Source organism: Dermacentor andersoni, chromosome 7 (assembly GCF_023375885.2).
Source record: "Dermacentor andersoni chromosome 7, qqDerAnde1_hic_scaffold, whole genome shotgun sequence".
NCBI classification, from domain to species: Eukaryota; Metazoa; Arthropoda; class Arachnida; order Ixodida; family Ixodidae; genus Dermacentor; species Dermacentor andersoni.
In genome coordinates, this window is record NC_092820.1 from 129,188,991 (window position 1) to 129,206,463 (window position 17,473).

General features: G+C 44.3%; 1 long non-coding RNA gene across 2 annotated transcripts in view; it reads right to left on the reverse strand.

The window, feature by feature from the left end:
* Nucleotides 1-254: 254 nt before the first annotated feature.
* LOC129385616 (uncharacterized) overlaps nt 255-17,473 on the reverse strand; it is a 67,489-nt gene continuing 50,270 nt past the window's right edge. For both annotated transcript variants that reach the window (XR_011895535.1, XR_011895534.1), the window contains exons 4-5: nt 12,775-12,903; nt 255-531 (exon numbers count right to left, since the gene is read on the reverse strand). This is a non-coding gene — a long non-coding RNA (uncharacterized lncRNA). The remainder of the gene's footprint in view (nt 532-12,774; nt 12,904-17,473) is intronic.

Genomic DNA, 17,473 nt, shown 5'->3' on the forward strand with positions numbered 1-17,473 from the left:
ACTGAATAAAGCAGATTCGAGGTTTGCTGGCCTTGTAATTCTAGATGTCTGCACCTAACGACGCAGCGTTTTACCTACCAGCAGGTCAATTATCAATAAATAAAGTGTTTATTTATTCCGCAGGGAAGTGTGTGCTTAGAATGAAGTTGTCAAAAAACAAAGGTTTGCGTTACCTTCCATCCGCCTCCCTGGCCCTTGTAGCAAATTCGTGATTGGATTGGATAATTTTTATGAAAGAACTTGCAGGACATGCGTCAGTGCGCAGCGGGACCTTTATTAAAACTTTATAAAGATGATAAAGTTCACAGGTTCGCAGGTATAAGCATGCACAGTGTTCACGGACTGCCCTAAATCGTGAGGATATTTTGCCATCGGTAAAGAGAAACGCAGTTTTCTAGTCAGTGAAGATCCCAGGTCTCAATGCAATCTTGAGACCATGTGCCCGCACAGAACTTCAGGGGGAGCCTTAGTCAGTGCCTGGGGTTGCGCACTTGGTTTACCGGCCCGAATACTTTACAGCAGCGAGTGGTTCTGCAAGAGAGCGTGAAAATGTAAGTTTTCTTTTATGAAGAATCAAGAAGCGTTCCAACAGTTTCTTTTTATTTTTACAGTTAGATGTGAACTGAAATACTCCCTCTCACAGCTCCTGCAGAGGTGTCGAAGAGCACGCCACGTGTTTGCATTTTCTTTGTGAGCTACGTCACGTAAACGCCAGAAATTAATGATATGCACCTTACGGCAGTTTAATGGTTACATATAACAACTTAAGATGATGAATCTGAAAAGAATGTTCCTGCAAGTAACATCACTTTGCGGAGGATCCTTGCTCGCATAAAATAAGTACCTTCAACGTTATGCTTGCGAAACGATACTAAACAATTTATCTACAAACCATACTCTGTAAATGGCTTTAGTGTACCTGTAGCAATATTCCAAGGAGCACTCTCATTGAATAGCGTAGTGGTTTCCAACTCACACTGCATATGAATAAGCCTATTCAGTTATTTGAATAACTGGTGCCCCTGCTCTAGTTGCTCAAGGGCTAATAGCTGCTACGGAATGTTAAAATGTAGCTCTAAAGGACAACCCCAATTTGAAACACCTTGGACCAGCTGAAGGTTTGGAATTTTACACGCATCGGACCGACATGCTGTCCGCCTATCCGCCCTGGCACAGTGCTCGTTTTCTGGCTCACATCAAATAGTGCCTAATTCTTGTAAATACACCCCCTCCCCACGCAACTTTCATATGCTTGTTGGATGCGGACCCTTTTCGTGGCATCACTCGAGCGCCCCGACCACATCCAATCGCCGTCGTATTCCAGTTATGGTGTGCAGGAGCGCGTCTACCACGTTCCCGGACCTGTCAGACTAGTTGACGACCCCTGCCTCAGGTGCCGCACATCGAGCTGTTGCCTCCATCCCTGCTTGACTCTTCCCGAAAGTGCAACGGGAGCCTGGCACAGTTCCGGGTAGTTGATCTTGGCCCCGAGCAAAGCTGTTTTGCAGCTCTGAAAGGTCGTTCGAAAACAACCCATCTCCTCCAGCTGAGCGCTTTCAGGCGGGGAGGCAGCACCAAGGCGATGCCGGTGGTAAGTCACCCGTCGGACAGTGGAGCCCTTAGACCGACCCCATGTGCCGAATGTGATAGCTTTTGCACGGGCGCCTACCATTGGAGAAAAATGGCGACACCAGAGCGTACTCGATGATTGGCCGAAAAAGACGTGACCCCGAGCGACAGAAGAGGTTAAAAGCGAGAAACAGTGAGAAGAGACCTGTATTTTTTCATTGATTCATATTTTTTCGTTCTTTTTGCCGCGGACCATAGCGTCCAATTTGCTGCCGGCCGTCGATGACTTTATGACTGTTCATTACTTCGTGCTATTACTGTAAATATTGAAATAAACCTTCAGTTTCATCTCAAGATACTCCTCAATGTCGGCCAACTCCCGCACTGTACGGCAAGACCCGATAACTGGTGGCACCGGTGGGATGAACCTTCGTCCAAAGAAGTCCTGAGGAACTGCGAACAGCAAAGAAAGAGCCTTCGACCCAGGGAGTCCTGAGGAACCGGGCACCGCGGACCAACGAACTAGACGGCGGGCTGCTGCATCAGTGAGTGAGTGCGCGGTTTTTTGCTTTTGATTCGCCAGACTTCAAATTTCGTGGGTTTATTTTGAGGGCTCTAGGAATCGGCAATTTGTTGCATATGTTGTGTTCGCACAAAGTATTTAAGGAAAACAGTTCTAACCAGCAGTCGGGGCAGCCGCCATGGATCTTAAGAGGTTGACGAGGTCAGGCTTGTTATTGTGCGACGTGTTGGGAGTTGAGGCGGACGAAAAGATGAAAAAGCCAGCTATCCAAAAAGCAATTCAAGATAGTGGCAATAATTATGAAAGCATTAGGATTGCTTGGGAGGTCACACAAAAAACACGGGCGCGTGAGCGTCCAGAACGTGAGAGTGCGTGAGCGTGAGCGTCAAGCACATGAGTGTGAGCGAGAACGGTAAAAGTACGATAAATAGATTTCAGCATTGAAAAAAGAGATACAAGATTTGCGGCAGCTAAACGCACAAAGACAACAGCTGCCTGAAAATTCTGTAGGTAGTACAGAGCAATAGAAGGAGGAAGTATCTAGCGGATTTTCGCTAAAAGCCGACGAGAGGAGAAGTACCTGTCAGATTAGCAGCACATTCATAGGTCAACGGAAATGGCTAGTTGCTAACGATGTCTTAGTGTCAACAGAGGCCGTTAAAGGTCGTAGTGAGAGGTACGAAATGACTCCCCAACAGAGCACTGTAGAGACAGCAAGGCCAGTTGGGAAGGAATTGGCACAGTCACCGCGCGTGTGCGTCGCATGTAATGTTGAATGAATGTGTGGTGTTCGGTGGCGCAAGGGCCAGGTACGGCCAAAGAGCGCCAAGCCAGTCGAATGGAATGTTAACGAGTTCGTTAACGAAGTAGAGAGTACCGCTGACCCGTCAGACACGGGCACCCATGTCGAGTCGGATCTCCGTGCTGAAGTGCAGTTGCAGCTGGACAATACAGTTGAGGCAGTTCGCAGGATTGCGAGCTGCGTAGCTCGAGGGAAGACAACTGCATTGTTTAGAGATTGGTGCAGCTGTCCGCCAGTATAGGCAGCCAAGGGAGGATCGTATCATCATCGGAACATATTATGTAACGATATAAAATGCAGTCGTCTGCGAAAATGCGTACGTGTGAGGAAATGTAATTGGGTAAGTCGTTATTGTATATTAGGAATGGTAATGGCCAAAAAACGCTGCCTGTGGTACACTAGAAATAAGGTTCAAATGAGGAGAGCAAAACAAATAACTGCTGTAGACTGCTGATGATTAAAAACGAAATTGCGAATCCATGTTAGTGTAAGAGATTCTAATTTAGGAGCAGATAACTTCAAAATCAAACGACTATGTGCTACGAGGCCAAACGCTTTTGAAAACTCTAGAAAAGCCGAATCAGCTTGTACATCCTCTTTCATTTTAGTAAGCAAATCAGTTGTTAATTCCGATATTGCGTTTCACAATAGAAGTTTGTCCGAAATCCACGTTGGTTAGAAAAGAAAAAGTTGTTGGCTTCCAGGTGACTGTAGAGAGTTCATACAATTACATCTTCTAGCATATTGTAGCATATAGATGTTAATGATATAGGATGGTAGTTTTCTGGTGCGTGTTTATTACCTGACCTAAATATGGGTATGACCTTCGCCATCTTCCAATCTGAGGACAGCACGCCAGTCTCTAAAGATTGCCTGAAGATGTGAGACAGAATTTTACTAGATACTATGACGGTGTTTTTTTAGAATTTGAGAATGTTTGTTGCCAACGCCAGAGGATGTGGTTAGCTTGAGGTTGTTTATCAGGCAAGCGACACGTTCAAGTGTTGTTTGAATTGGTGACATGTATTGGTACTTTACCTCCGATACATTCGGCAGATCAGGCTGATCTGCTGTGTTGAATATGGAAGAAAAAGAAGTATTTAATGTAGATGCACAGTGATTATCTGGAATGGGAATGTTATCATTGTTGCGTAAAGAAATCTTAGAGTGGTCCTGATGTAGGCTTATAATGTGCAAGGACATTCTGTGATTAGATTTTAGAAGAGATGGTAGGACATGAGTGAAGTGTTTATCTTTAGCTTAAGGCAGGGCATAAGATTAATTTTTTTGACGGCGATAGTTTGAAGATGCTGGCTGACGACAAGCGGATAATAAGGCTGGAATGAAGACGATGTTATGACAGTGACCATCACAGTGTGCCACCAGTTCAGGATAACATATCTTTGACGAAAGCCTACTGACGGTGATGACGTAACACTAGCATAATCACGATACAAGGATGGAAGCTTAAATAGAGCAGAATGACCAAGAAAGGATGGTATCTACACAATGACGTCAACAGCTTCACGACAATTGGTTGATCTTACTGAAGTCATGAGGATGGTTAAACGACAACATGACAACGACGACATCATGGCAATGGTATGACGACGACTGTCTAACGATGATGGCGTGATGACGACGACGGCAGTACGAAAGTCGGATGACAAATTTAGAATGGTGACAACGAAATGACCATGACAGCATCAGCATAGTGGTGTGACAGTGCATACATGGCGGCTATAATTATGACAGCGTAAGAATTATGAGATAATTTAGGCTAACAAAGGTGGAATGCTGATGATACAACAGCTACGACGGCACTAGGGCCATGCCAATGCCAATGGCCAATGCCAATGGGCCATACAATGCCAATGATCGTACCTGGCATGCCAATGGCATGCCACGTACGATCATGAAGCCGGAATAACGACGACTGAACGATGACAATAGCTTCACAGTCACGTGATGGTCGTGGCGAAAAACGTTTAATGGCCATATATACGAGGGAGTTGGGGAAGGTCCTGAGGACCAACTCCTAAAAAAGTCTAAGAGGGGTAACTAGTCCGGGACCCCTGTGGCTTCCACGGCGGCCCGGGCCCTAGCCATGAGAGCTCTTTCGCTCCATAGTAGAGCAGCCGAGCAGGGCAGCCTCCCAGCTCTCTCGCGTGGGTGAGGGAAAGGGGGTAAGCAGGGTTCTGAGGGCAGGTCCACACCATGTGGTAAGCGTCCGAGAACCAAAACCCACAGTGTGGGCACTCGCCATTATATGCAGGATTAAAATGTTTGAGTACTGCCTGACCAGAGTACTGTGTTGGTGTAAAAGCAGAGAAGCCAGCGCTCCTCGCTTTTAGATCGCCCTTTCGCGGGGAGGGGGTGAAAACGGCTATGCTGATTTGGTATGGCGGAGTGATTTCTTTAAATGTAATTGCAGGGGTTGGTGAAGAGATATCAGGCGGCGGTTGTCCAGGCGATTCCCATGGTTGAGCACGCGGGTGGAGGCATCGACTGCCTCATTTTCCTCGAGTCGCGCATGTGCTGGGGCCCTGATGACGAGAACCTATGTAGTTGCCCAAGCAGGTAGACAGCCTGGGCCAAGCTGTCGGCGTAAATAGATAGATAGATAGATAGATAGATAGATAGATAGATAGATAGATAGATAGATAGATAGATAGATAGATAGATAGATAGATAGATAGATAGATAGATAGATAGATAGATATGCTCAAAATTCAAAATGTTGGGAACAGGCAAATAGCGTTAATCACGTTGAACACCAATATTGATTATACCACCTCAGAAGTAAATGGAGCTGGTGATAACAAGGAAGGGAAGTGTGGGATAGGATTTGTTTTTGTGATGTACGCAACCTCCTTTGTGTATGCAACAGTAATGGTTTTTTGTGAAAATCGTATTACGTACATGGACAAATTTTACCATTCTGCTATTCCGCTTTACCAAGTAAGGTATATTTATTCAGGTAAAGTGCACCACTTTACGCGACCATTTATTGACTTATGTTTGTAAAATTATGATGCTAAAGTTTTTTTCGTTAGTGACAGCTGCACACTTCATAATTTAAACCCATTCGTCTAGGAAAATCTTGCTACACCTATTTATTTTTGTTTGATTTATGTGGAACACTCACATTTCTTTGTTTTTATAGTCCAGTAGGAAAAAGTAAATGTGCCTACATGCTTGACATAACTGTTGTCTAACATTTCAAATTGCCTTCGATTTTGAAATATTATTGAACCTATTTTGGTTATTGGATTTTGCTGCAATAATATCGAGGATGTTGGTGAGGAGCACAGTTACTCTGATAAAGGCTTTATAATTTTTGGGAATTCGTTGTGGATGTCCGACCTGGAACTTTGAAATAGACTTCAACGCCAAAATTTCTGGATGCAGCGCCATCTTCAATAGCTGAAATTTTTTTTCTAGATTGCCGATACAGGCAACTGGCAGCTGTGAATATTGTTAGCTACTGGAGAAGCTACGTGGCGTGGTTGTTATGTTTACTTTCGACGTTGTTTTTAATCAAGAATCTCATTCTCGGCACACGCTTTATTGTAGGCATGTGCCTTGTTTGAGGCTTATCATCTTCATGGCTCTACATGCCGCTGAACGGTTTTTTTCATGATCATGGCAACCACGAATTTTTCGTGAATCCAACGCCATCTGGTCATGAGCGATTTCAATTTCATGCACATAATGTAATCCCCGTCCAGTAAAGTATTGCTGGTTGTGCCCTCCAAAATATATTCATAGGTGCGACTCCTTTTAGCGTTCGTGTGGAGCGCAATACCTTACCCCAATTCACCAGCAGCGTTGTTGGGCGATAGGTCTGCCAATAGAAAAGATATGTTATGATGATCTGCGAAGGTATTCATTGTTTTAGCCTCATTATCAAGAATGGTAGTGACATACTCTATCTCGAACGCGTGGCTAGGACATGCTGACGTTGATCCACTTGCGCATGTCTTCGCTGCTTTAGCTACAAAATACCTACGAGTACGTGCGCGGCTTGATACATCCCTGTATCCTTTAGTGTGCATTTGTTGTACATCTGCCTTAACGTTATAAATGTCGTCACTGTCATAGTTCTATTGGTAATGAAGCTGCAGCTGAACAGTTTGTCTCGTTGTTGCCATAGATAAGTCAAGAAAAGCGTCATTAGATTTAAAGTGTTTCCATTGCACAAGTTAAAGCAACTAGTCACTCGCTAGATAAAAGCAATACACCTGGGCCTGCCGGCCCAGGCGTTTACAGACTTCAATAGGTAATTTATATACAGACTTCAATAGGTGTTTTTTCCTCTGTTTTAGCTCCTTTCTGCTTAAGGTGTGTAAAGAAGGCTACAGATTAGAGCACCTACAAGCCGCGCTCTATAAACAGTACACCCTACTCATTCTCTGCAACAGGATGAATGGATGGATGAAAAACTTTATTAGGGTCCTTTAGGGTGCGCACTAGCGCGCAGCGGGCCGCTCCCATGTGGGGACAGAGAGGCCTAGCCTCTCCGCCGCGTCGCGGTTCCCTTGGACAGCCCATAACTGTTCTTCGTGGTTGGGGCTGTGTAGGACCACATCCCTGCGTGAAGAAGTGTTGCTTTCATCGCCGCGTAACGCGGGACATCACCAGAGCATGTGAGGTAAGTTCGCGAAGTCATTGCATAGTGCACATGCATTTGTTGTCTGAATATTGGGGTACATCTTGTGAAGAAGTAGGGGGTTGGGTATGCCCCCATCTGTAGAAGCCTTAGTGTCTAAGCCTGAGGTTTATTAGTTTGCAGTGGGGGGGGGGGGGGGGGGGGACGGTAGATCATCTGAGCCAAGTAAAAATGCTTAGTAATTTCGGTGTACGAGGGAGGAGAGTCCCGATTGTCAGTACCCCCAGCTGCCCCGTAGCTACGCGGTTGATGATCACTCGCGCAGCTCCGTGTGCCGACTCATTGAGGTTGCGCGGGGCACCCTCGATCCATGTAGGCTGGAAACCAGATCAATGTGTGGGGCTTGATCTCCTTGCTTCCTAGTATCCCTAGGGCCAGCTCGGATATGGTTCCTATGGCAAATGCACCAACAGCTGATATCGAGTCACTGTAGATTGATCTCCTCTTGTCGTCTAATAAGGCCATCGCTATTGCAGCCTGCTCTGCGATTTCAGAGGACGTCGTCCGAATCGAGATTGCGTTTGTTATTTGCATTTCATGATCTACGCTAACTACAGCGAAGGCCTGTCCGTCGGCGTAGTGCGCTGCGTCTACGAAACTGTTCTCTCAAGCTCGTTCACGAGCCTTTTCCAGGAGAGCCATCGCGCGGGCCCGACGTCTTCTCACGTTGTGTCTTCTCACTGCAGAACTTTGTTTTGATTACTGTGGGGGGAACGCCCAGCTCCTATAAGATGTGTCTTCCAGCTTGTGTGGTAGATAGCCTGACGAACTGGGCCCTCTCCTGTGCTTCCGCTATTTCCTCTAGCGTGTTATGCATGCCAAGTTGCAGTAAGCGTTTGACGAACGGTCGTCTGCGTCCGCGGGCTCAAACGATTGATCCCTGTTTTGTAGACTCTAGGGATGCCATATTCTGTGGGACATTCTCCAAACATAAGTAAAAAAAAAGGATTTAGATGTCTGACCAAACACAATGTTTCCTGCTTTTCAAAAATTCATGTGACGCAGTATATGACATGCTCAGACTTCGCCTGCGTTGTCTTCGATACACCATAATGTGTGTTAGGCATGCTGAATCAACACGCTTCAACCGGTCGTTCAATCGGGAATCTGCTGCTTGCGCTCATATGGTGTATGCCACTGAAGAATAACCGCTAAACTAGATATGTTTATTGGACACTGCAATTTGCTTGCCAGTTATTTTTGTATCGAAGTATTCCTTGCGAAGTTAATCCATTTTGAATTTGTCTATCGAGCCTTCTACGTCATGATGCAATTGTGTTCGTTTCTCGAAGTAGATACATATAAAGATAAGCATGTGGCAGAATGACATCATGCCTACATAGCATACATGACCCGAGAGGATATCAATGGCATGGCTAATTGGTTTTAGCATGTACTTCATGACATAAATGATATGATCATGATGCCGTCGAGGTTCTTTCATCTTGATATATATCAGGATATGCATGGAGCGCAACACCATGCCTGTATGCATAATACGAGTGACATAAGTGGCGTGACTGACGTGATGCAATCACCGTTTTTTCAACTAGATATATATCAAAGTACCTATGGAGCGCCATACCATAATATGAATGGCATGTAACGACATTAATGACATTACATATTTGACAGGGTGTGTATGTTATAACTTAAATGGTGTCAATGTCAGGATTCCGTCATGGTCATTTTTCAGCACAGTGTTTATCAGTATATGAATTACATGAGATGCATACGGGACCTGATATAAATAACATGACATACACGTATTGACATGAATATCGTATATTGCATGACATAACTGTAATCCCTAGACATGCATTAGCATGCCATTCCATGTCATTCTTGTCATATATACACATATCTGGCCACACAAATCTTGATACTTAAGCAGGTAAAGAACTGACCACCACGCCATAACCTCATGTCTCTTACGCCATCCATGACAATCGCATCATGGACTGCATGTCATCCAATTTCAACGAAGTCAGGGATATTCTACTATATAGCTTGATAGAAAACGTAACTGTAATGAATGGCATGCAATGCATGTCATGAGACGAATGTCATAAAGAAGGTGACTATAGTAAATTTACCAAGACATGCATTTTAACTGGATATATTCTGAATATGACGGTCATGACAAGCATGATAAAAATAATGGCATGTCATGTCATGTATGTCATGAATCCCACGAATGTCATGACTTACATAAAATGTATAAGATAAACCATGGCATGTAGACATGCACGGTATGACATTACCATGACAAGAACGTATACCGACCAAGTGGACCAAGTTGTCCGCTATCTTAAGCCGTTGACATCATGCTTGTGCTCGTGATGCCGTGATTGTCGACGCATCGTCATTGCAGCTTCACAATGCGACATTCGGCTCTGATTTTCGCGCGATTTTTGTACTCTAGCCAGGTTGCACGCGTAAGAAGCTTCGGGCATCTAGGCAGCAGAACACCGGTGCGTGGGTGCATCCTTTCAAACAGCGCTTGAAAAGCAATTTATCCACGAGCTTTGATTTCCCAGTATCGCATGACAACGCGCTACCTACTCGTTCCTCCTTAGGCTGGGGCAGGACTTTCATGGCCCTTCTTGCCGTTACCAGTCGCCTAATGAAACATCAAGACGTGGCCTTTTCTAGTCGACATATTTTAGGAGTATGACAATGCTGCGTCAACTTTCATTGTAGCAACGTCATCATGACTCGGCCAAGGCAACCATTTGGACCACTGCAATTGTCTGAATGGCTATAAATAGACGCGCGCTTCAAGTAAGCTTTGCTACCTTTCGACCTTCAAGCGAGCCGTTCATGTCCTCTGGGTGACACCACGTGATGGTCCCAGTGAGCGCCTACTTTCTGCGTTTCTTACTCATTTCACAGCCCTATGCCGCATACTCTCGTCAGTGCGATTGTTGGTAGAAATCTTGCACCGACCGTCGTATCGGTGCTGTCATCACACACACACAATGAAGTTAAATATTGGTTGCTGTAGTCGCGTAGCCTACCCAAATACTGAATTTTCCCGAACGGTCAACCTGGTAACGCTTGTAGAAACTGCAAAGCAGCTGCTGCAAAATGCTTCGTATGACGTCCATTCCTACCGTGCGTGTGATCTGCACAGTTTTTTATGTGTAAGTTTTATGGTCACTTTAAACTTGGGCAGCACTCACCTTTTTATAGGGTGTTTTACTACAATGTAATAAGAAAAAAACCTAGTGCTATAGCGTTGATGTTAGATGGCTCATTTCCAACAGGCACATATTTTCGTTGACTGGGGTTTAAAGCCAGTGGGACCTGTTGTGAGAAAATTCTATTTTTCGCCATGCTGTGGCAGCTTCAATACTGGGAATAATGAAATTGCTTGACGGCGACAAGAAATATTCCTTGTCTTTTCCCAATGGCGAAAGTGGTTGTCATTTGTCTAACAAAAAAAAAATGTCTTCTGAAAGGCGAAGCATTGACTGCGATAGCGAATTAGTAGACAGCTATACGGAGTAAGGATAGTTGTTTCATCTGCGCTATATATTTATAATTATTCTCTTATTCACTCAAATAAGCATGGTGTTAGCGCGCACAAGCAAACATGAAGACATCACACGCGATGAGCGCGGCCACCTGTAGTCAAAACGCCGGTGTCAGCAAGCGTGGCAGCAGCAGCAAGCGAAGGGATTTTCGTGCTGTCTATCGGTTAACCCTAGAGCTGCGTAAGTAACGCGCACAAAGGTATGAGCCCTCTGCAGATCCTTTTCAAGATAATGCGCGGGCGGGCACGCAAAGTGCGTACTTGGCGGAGGCGAAGCCGCGGCGCGTTCCTCCTGCACTGCGTCCCCGCTTTTTTCGCTATCGCACGCGTGATCATCAGTTCCCCTTGCACCCGGGCACGAAATACGCAGTTGCTGCCGCGGCACAACGACGCCCCTCCAGACCCTTTCCCATGGCACTTCGGGCGATGGAAGATGGCGCGTTTGCTCTCCCCTTTCCTCCTTCTCGCGCGCCCGATTCAGCCGCGATTGTCGGCTTCCCTTGCGTGCTTTCACTCGCACGTACAGCATACGACGCGCGGCGACGATGTTATCGCCTTTGGAGTTATTCAGAACATCGCGAGGAGGGTGACGGCGACGGCGAAAATGTGCCTGGAGTATCCACATAATTCTTATCGCAATAAATGGACGCGCGGGCAGGACGAACGGGCAAGGCAAATTCGACTTCGAGTTCCTAATTGCAGTCGCTATATTGTATTAGAGGTACTATTCACCAGTGACGCAGAATGCAAAAAAAAAAAAGATATGGCGCTCCCGCCGATTCAAGAGGCCCTCTATTTAAGCAGATCACTCATCTCATGACACCAAATTCATCTAGATGTGTACGAAGCTCGTGTGCACTCGCCTGTACTGCGCATCCCGTCACATGTTTGTGTCCGGATACACACACATCCGGACACCGAAGTTTGTGCCCTGCGTTACACCTATAATAGGAGCACATGGGCCCAGCGTTGCTGTGGCGTAACATATCATTGTCGCTTTCCAAATGATTTTTTTTTCAGACCAGCTTTCTTATGTGCTGTGTGCTTTAATGCAATGCTTGAGTTTTTATTATTTCATGTTACGCTATAGTAACATATCGTGTATCCAAGGGTGAGCTGCCATGTTTCCTACAAATACAAGCTAACAGGTATTGTTATTTTGCTTCAAAGGTTGCAAAAAAAGTATATAACATAGGCATGTGTAATATTACCTATATTAGCAGTATTTACATATGCATACGCTATTTGGGTCATCCGGTTGAATATTTCTCTGAATACAAATTAAATCATGATACAGATTGTATTGGAATGCTTTTGTATTCATCACCTAAAATGTAAATATTGCAGTGGATAATCTAAATCCTTTTGTACATCGCTTTTTCTTTGTGCCCAGTTGCAAATTCAAGAGGAAGCAACGGACTTCAATCACACATAAAAAAGCTAGTGATTACAAAGGGCATTATTTGACAACGCATCTTTTTATTTGGGACCTATGCTGTTTGTAAAAGTTTTTTGCGTGCAAGTTTGAGCCGTTATGGTCATGCTGACGACACATTTTAAACTAAGTAATTGTAAAGAAACAAATGCTTTCGACAAGGATCATTCATTCTCGCACTTTGGCATACTTCGGTATTGCTTTGATATAATGAGAAAAAAATTGTAATACTTACTGCAGCGGCATGTGCACACAAAATATTCTGCCAGAAATTGCCAACCTTGGCACGTAAGCGAATAACCATTTTCTGGACAACCAGTTGGAAGCTCCGACCTCAAAGGGGGGCAATTGGTCGTTGGCGGAACTAAAGAAATAAAGAAATACATTGAACTTCATAAAGAAATTTCTAAAACTCAGGCGTATTCAAAGTATGTGAACAAGTGCGCAACAGAAAAGAGAAGATTGAAGGGAGTGGCGCTAATAAAATAAAGAAATATTAGAAACAGCCAATGTCTCTTTTCACATGCTCAAGGTATGACACCGGTGTAATTAGATCAATATGAATTTTTTGTCGCCCAAAACCCGCGCTAACGCAGATTAAAATCACAAGTGGCTGCAGATGAAGCTTTGAGTCTGTGAGCTAAGTGCCATTTATTTTGCTCTACTAACCGCTGCAAAACCGGCCACTTTTGTTTTCCTCTTATGAGCTAGATATTTGTTGTGTCATGGACTATGCTGCAAAGCATGACTGGTACGTAATTGTTCGACACTCGTTTATAATCGTCGTGCTAGCAGGCCTCCACAGCGCCTGTCGATAAGGTGTAGTTTCACGTTCCGAAAAATACCAAACACTTTGAATAAAATACACTGAAATATCATCAAACATTCTTTCAACATCAGTGAAATTGATGAGTAGTCAAATGTTGTACGTATACAAAAAAAATTGAAATTGTGCTTAGACTTATTACTTATTACTTAAATAACTTATTAGACTTATTAGACTTAAATTAGACTTATTAGACTTAAAAGACTTATTAGACTTAAATTGTGCTTACCAGTTGATGCACTAAAAAGAACATATACAATTTCGCTAGAAAAGAAGCACTCTTCACTTCATGCTTTGTTCTGCGAGATCGTATATGTCCTACACTGTTTTTTTCTTGGGATTCAAAGGACGACGAACGTATTGCATACACTTGGAAGCTAGAGCAGTTGTGGGAGCGTTACTTACTCTTAACAAAATTATTGTTCATTTTATTAATTTTTCTCTAATACTTGGACAAAGATAGCTAGCCAAATAACAGGGAATGTCTTCTGTTTTGGCCATTCGTAAAAAAAGCACAAGATGAAATGTTGGATCTCGCCTGGGAGGCACTGGGACTCGGCAAGTCTCTGTAAACCTACTTTCTTATGGTGGAGTCGGTGCGCACGTTCCCATCTAGTCCGAAAATTTGAACACAACGCCATTCTGAAGTATCGATATGCAACTTTAAGGTACATGACAGAAGATATCAGTGTTCTATCACATGGCCTAGACGTATCATACTCATTCATTTCCATTCTTTTATTCGAGGAGTTATTTCTTCACCAACCGATCGTTTCCTCTTATTGAAACACTGAAATACTACGTCAATATCTGATTCACGCTTTTTCGCCTAAATATCGTTAATAGGATCTCTGAATTCAGCTCCTTTTCACCGTGAGACAAACATTTTTGTGAGCGGTTTTAGCACAAATTAGTATGTACAAAATCTACCACCAGACTTACGGTTTGTCTTATTGTGTCCAAATAGGTTTATTTCAGTAGCATACATTCACTGTGCCACTGCTGAAATTTTCTAACCAAAAGCTGCTTCAACATCAAGAAACATGCAGACTTTAAGAGGTATACCTCTCTGCTGTTAAATAGAGTTAGCAACTTAGTGACTGCTCTTGCAAAATCGTTAGCTGTTTGATGGCTGCTTTTGCTATAACCTCGATAACTTCTGTCCTACTATAATGCCTAGAAAATACTGGCTAGTGTGCCGTCCGCAGCCTCCCGGGTGGCACCTGATGCAATGAATGCCGCGGCTGCCGCTAGAAGCGCTCCAGTGCAGGTGGGTGCCGCGGCACCACCCCGCCATCCGGCATTCGTAACCCGCCGTGTTTCCACAACATCGGCAGGCGGACTGCTGCGCATGTTGTTATTAAGCCGCACCAGCAGCACAGTTCAAATGTGGGCAGCTGATTATACTAGGGTTTGTTTTGATTACAACAGGCTTCTTTAGCGCTTGTCGCGTGCGTGAAAACCTTGTGCTAGTTCAGCTCAACTTCTAGCGGGGAACCTCACGTGTTTCTACGCTGGCAAAGAGAAAGCGTAATTTTTAAAGCAGATGCCTTAGATTTCCATGTTTCAAGGTCGTGTTGTGAGGTACAGAACGTATCACACGATCCAAGGAAGGCCAGAAGCGAACCAAAGCAGGTCCAGTCATGTACAGGAGATGATTAATGATTAGAAAATTTAATTATTGATTAATGATTGGATTAAGGCGGATTAGGTTGAATTATAGGGATTAAGTTGTATTTATTAGGATTAAGGTGGATGTAGGTGAATTACAGTAGAATTTACAAGACGTTCACATTGGTGTCTCTTAGGCGATAGCTAAGGACGCTTGTTTTTTATTCTAACGATGATGGCAGCGTAATTTTTAAGGGAAGGCTTGAGGTTACATTTTTTATTCTAATAAAGTAAAAGAATTCTAAGGTTACGTTACTGTTCTATTAATGCTATATTAATGCATAACCATTCAAGACCGCTGTAACCGATCATGTTCTGAAATGACTCGAATTTTGCTGTTATTCCTCTTTATGTTATTTGCTGCTGTTTCTGCCTATTTATCTTATTGTTGTCCTAATAGGTTTGAATGTTTTAATTTTTTGTAAACCATGTACCCATCCCCTCATGATGTTCATTGGGCCCGGAGGGTATCATGACGAGGAAATAAATTAGTTTGTAAAATGGACTGTGGTGTTCCGTGTACTATGCGTTCTTATACCTGATAAACACGTGAAGAGTTCTTTTCATGTCTTATATACGTGAACAAAAATAGGAAACCGATCTTTCATTTAGGTGTAACAAAGATTTTATTCAAGTGTAACAATGGTGAAACGCAGGTACAAGACAGCACCAGATGAGATAAGGCACACATACATGAAGAAGATAGATCTAGTGGCAGTGACGCAGTTTTAGGAGTTTCTGCCTTTGCCTTAGCTCTTCCCTCTCTTTGTTGATGGATTTCACAAAAAAAAACGAAACCTCAAGAAAACATAGAACTTTACAACTGCTGTCAAAGCTAGTTTTTCATGCTCCGGGCACCCTAATTGTGGAAAGTCCAGTGTCTGCAGCTGACCTGAAAAATCCGCTAGACTTGCCACATGCAACTTGTTTGTGCTAGAAAACACAGTAAAACCATCTTCCATGGCCTTTACAGCGGTTGACAAGGCCTGACTAAGATAGACAAGGCCTCCATTGTCAAAATGGGTAGTGCATTATGAAGCAGCGTCGGCACTAGCTTCAGCCTTACTTACGCAAAGGAAGACTGCACAGTGTGGTCAAGAATTTTTGGCAAATATCTTTCATGCAACATAAGCTTCAGTATAGTAGATCAAAGCATTACCGCTACTTCTTTCTTGTTTTACTTTTTCCTGGCACCCACATAGGTATGGCGTATGGTTTCAGGCATGGTTTATCGCGGGGAATCTCGTGGACAACGCTGTTCACGGTAATAGAGAACGCGTGCTCGACTAAACTGTTTCCGAAATGTTTTTCACAAATCACAGCAGGTGGTGCCAGCGTTCTGTCTGTTCTCCTGATCATTCTTGCCCATTATGCTACCGCTTCGAGTCAGATAGTGGAGTGAACAAGGATACACGCCCTTTGTTTTAGCGGTAACCGATTCTACGCAACGGCACAAAGTGGGTCCTCCTTGCACTGACTCTTTAGCTTCGGCATTTTTTGACCGCCACCGCATAGTTCTCGTAATGACAAGTACACGAACACAGCAGCCACACACTCACTTTTTGACAAACCAAGAACAAGCAGGCAACACTGTAATAACACTGAAAACGCGAACATAGAAACCATCGCAACCGCAGCGAAACTGATGTGCGGAGCAGACGACACGAGCAGTCTGCACACACCCGTATGGCAGTGACCTCTGCCGGCCAACGTGGGCATTCATTGCAGGCGGCGCCACGGGGGAGGGGGGGGGAGGCACGGCACACTAGCCAGTATATTCGAGGCACTATAGTCTTATTCAAATAATAGAAAACACCACAACTCAGCATTGCATTACAAGCAGTATATATGCGTGAATATAATAACTTTAAATCTACATCGCAGCAATTTATAAAGTTGATCGAGCAGTGCCACTGGTGGTCACACACAGTGTCGGCTGACAAGCACTGGCCAAGTGTGCGCATGTAGAATAAAAATATTGGCAGTGGCTTAGCTCGGTTACACCTGGCTATAAGTAGCCAAAGCTAAGGCATAGCATGGTTAGCCTTGGTTAATCTTGATTGCAAGTCCAGATTAGTCTGGTTGTCTAGCTATGTTGCGGCGTTTATCCAGTCATTCGGCGCGCTGTTCGTCTGTTTCCTGGGCGATTTATTTCGTCTTCATCTCGTTCCGATGTCGATTCCAGGCCTCCTCCTGCTCCTCCAACTGTGGTTGCCGCGCACGCGAGCTCTCCTTTTCAATCCTCTAACATGTTGTCAGGCATGCGACGCAGCTGGGCAAGCGAGCGGAGGCGAGCGCAATGACGGAGAACGCGGTGTGATGTCATACCAAACGGTGTTTGCGGCCAGTAAAGCTTTCGCTTTATTATCCGTGGGGAGGCGCGCGTTGTGACGTCATGTGCCTCCTCAGAGCACCGCCATGGCGAAATCGCAAGTTC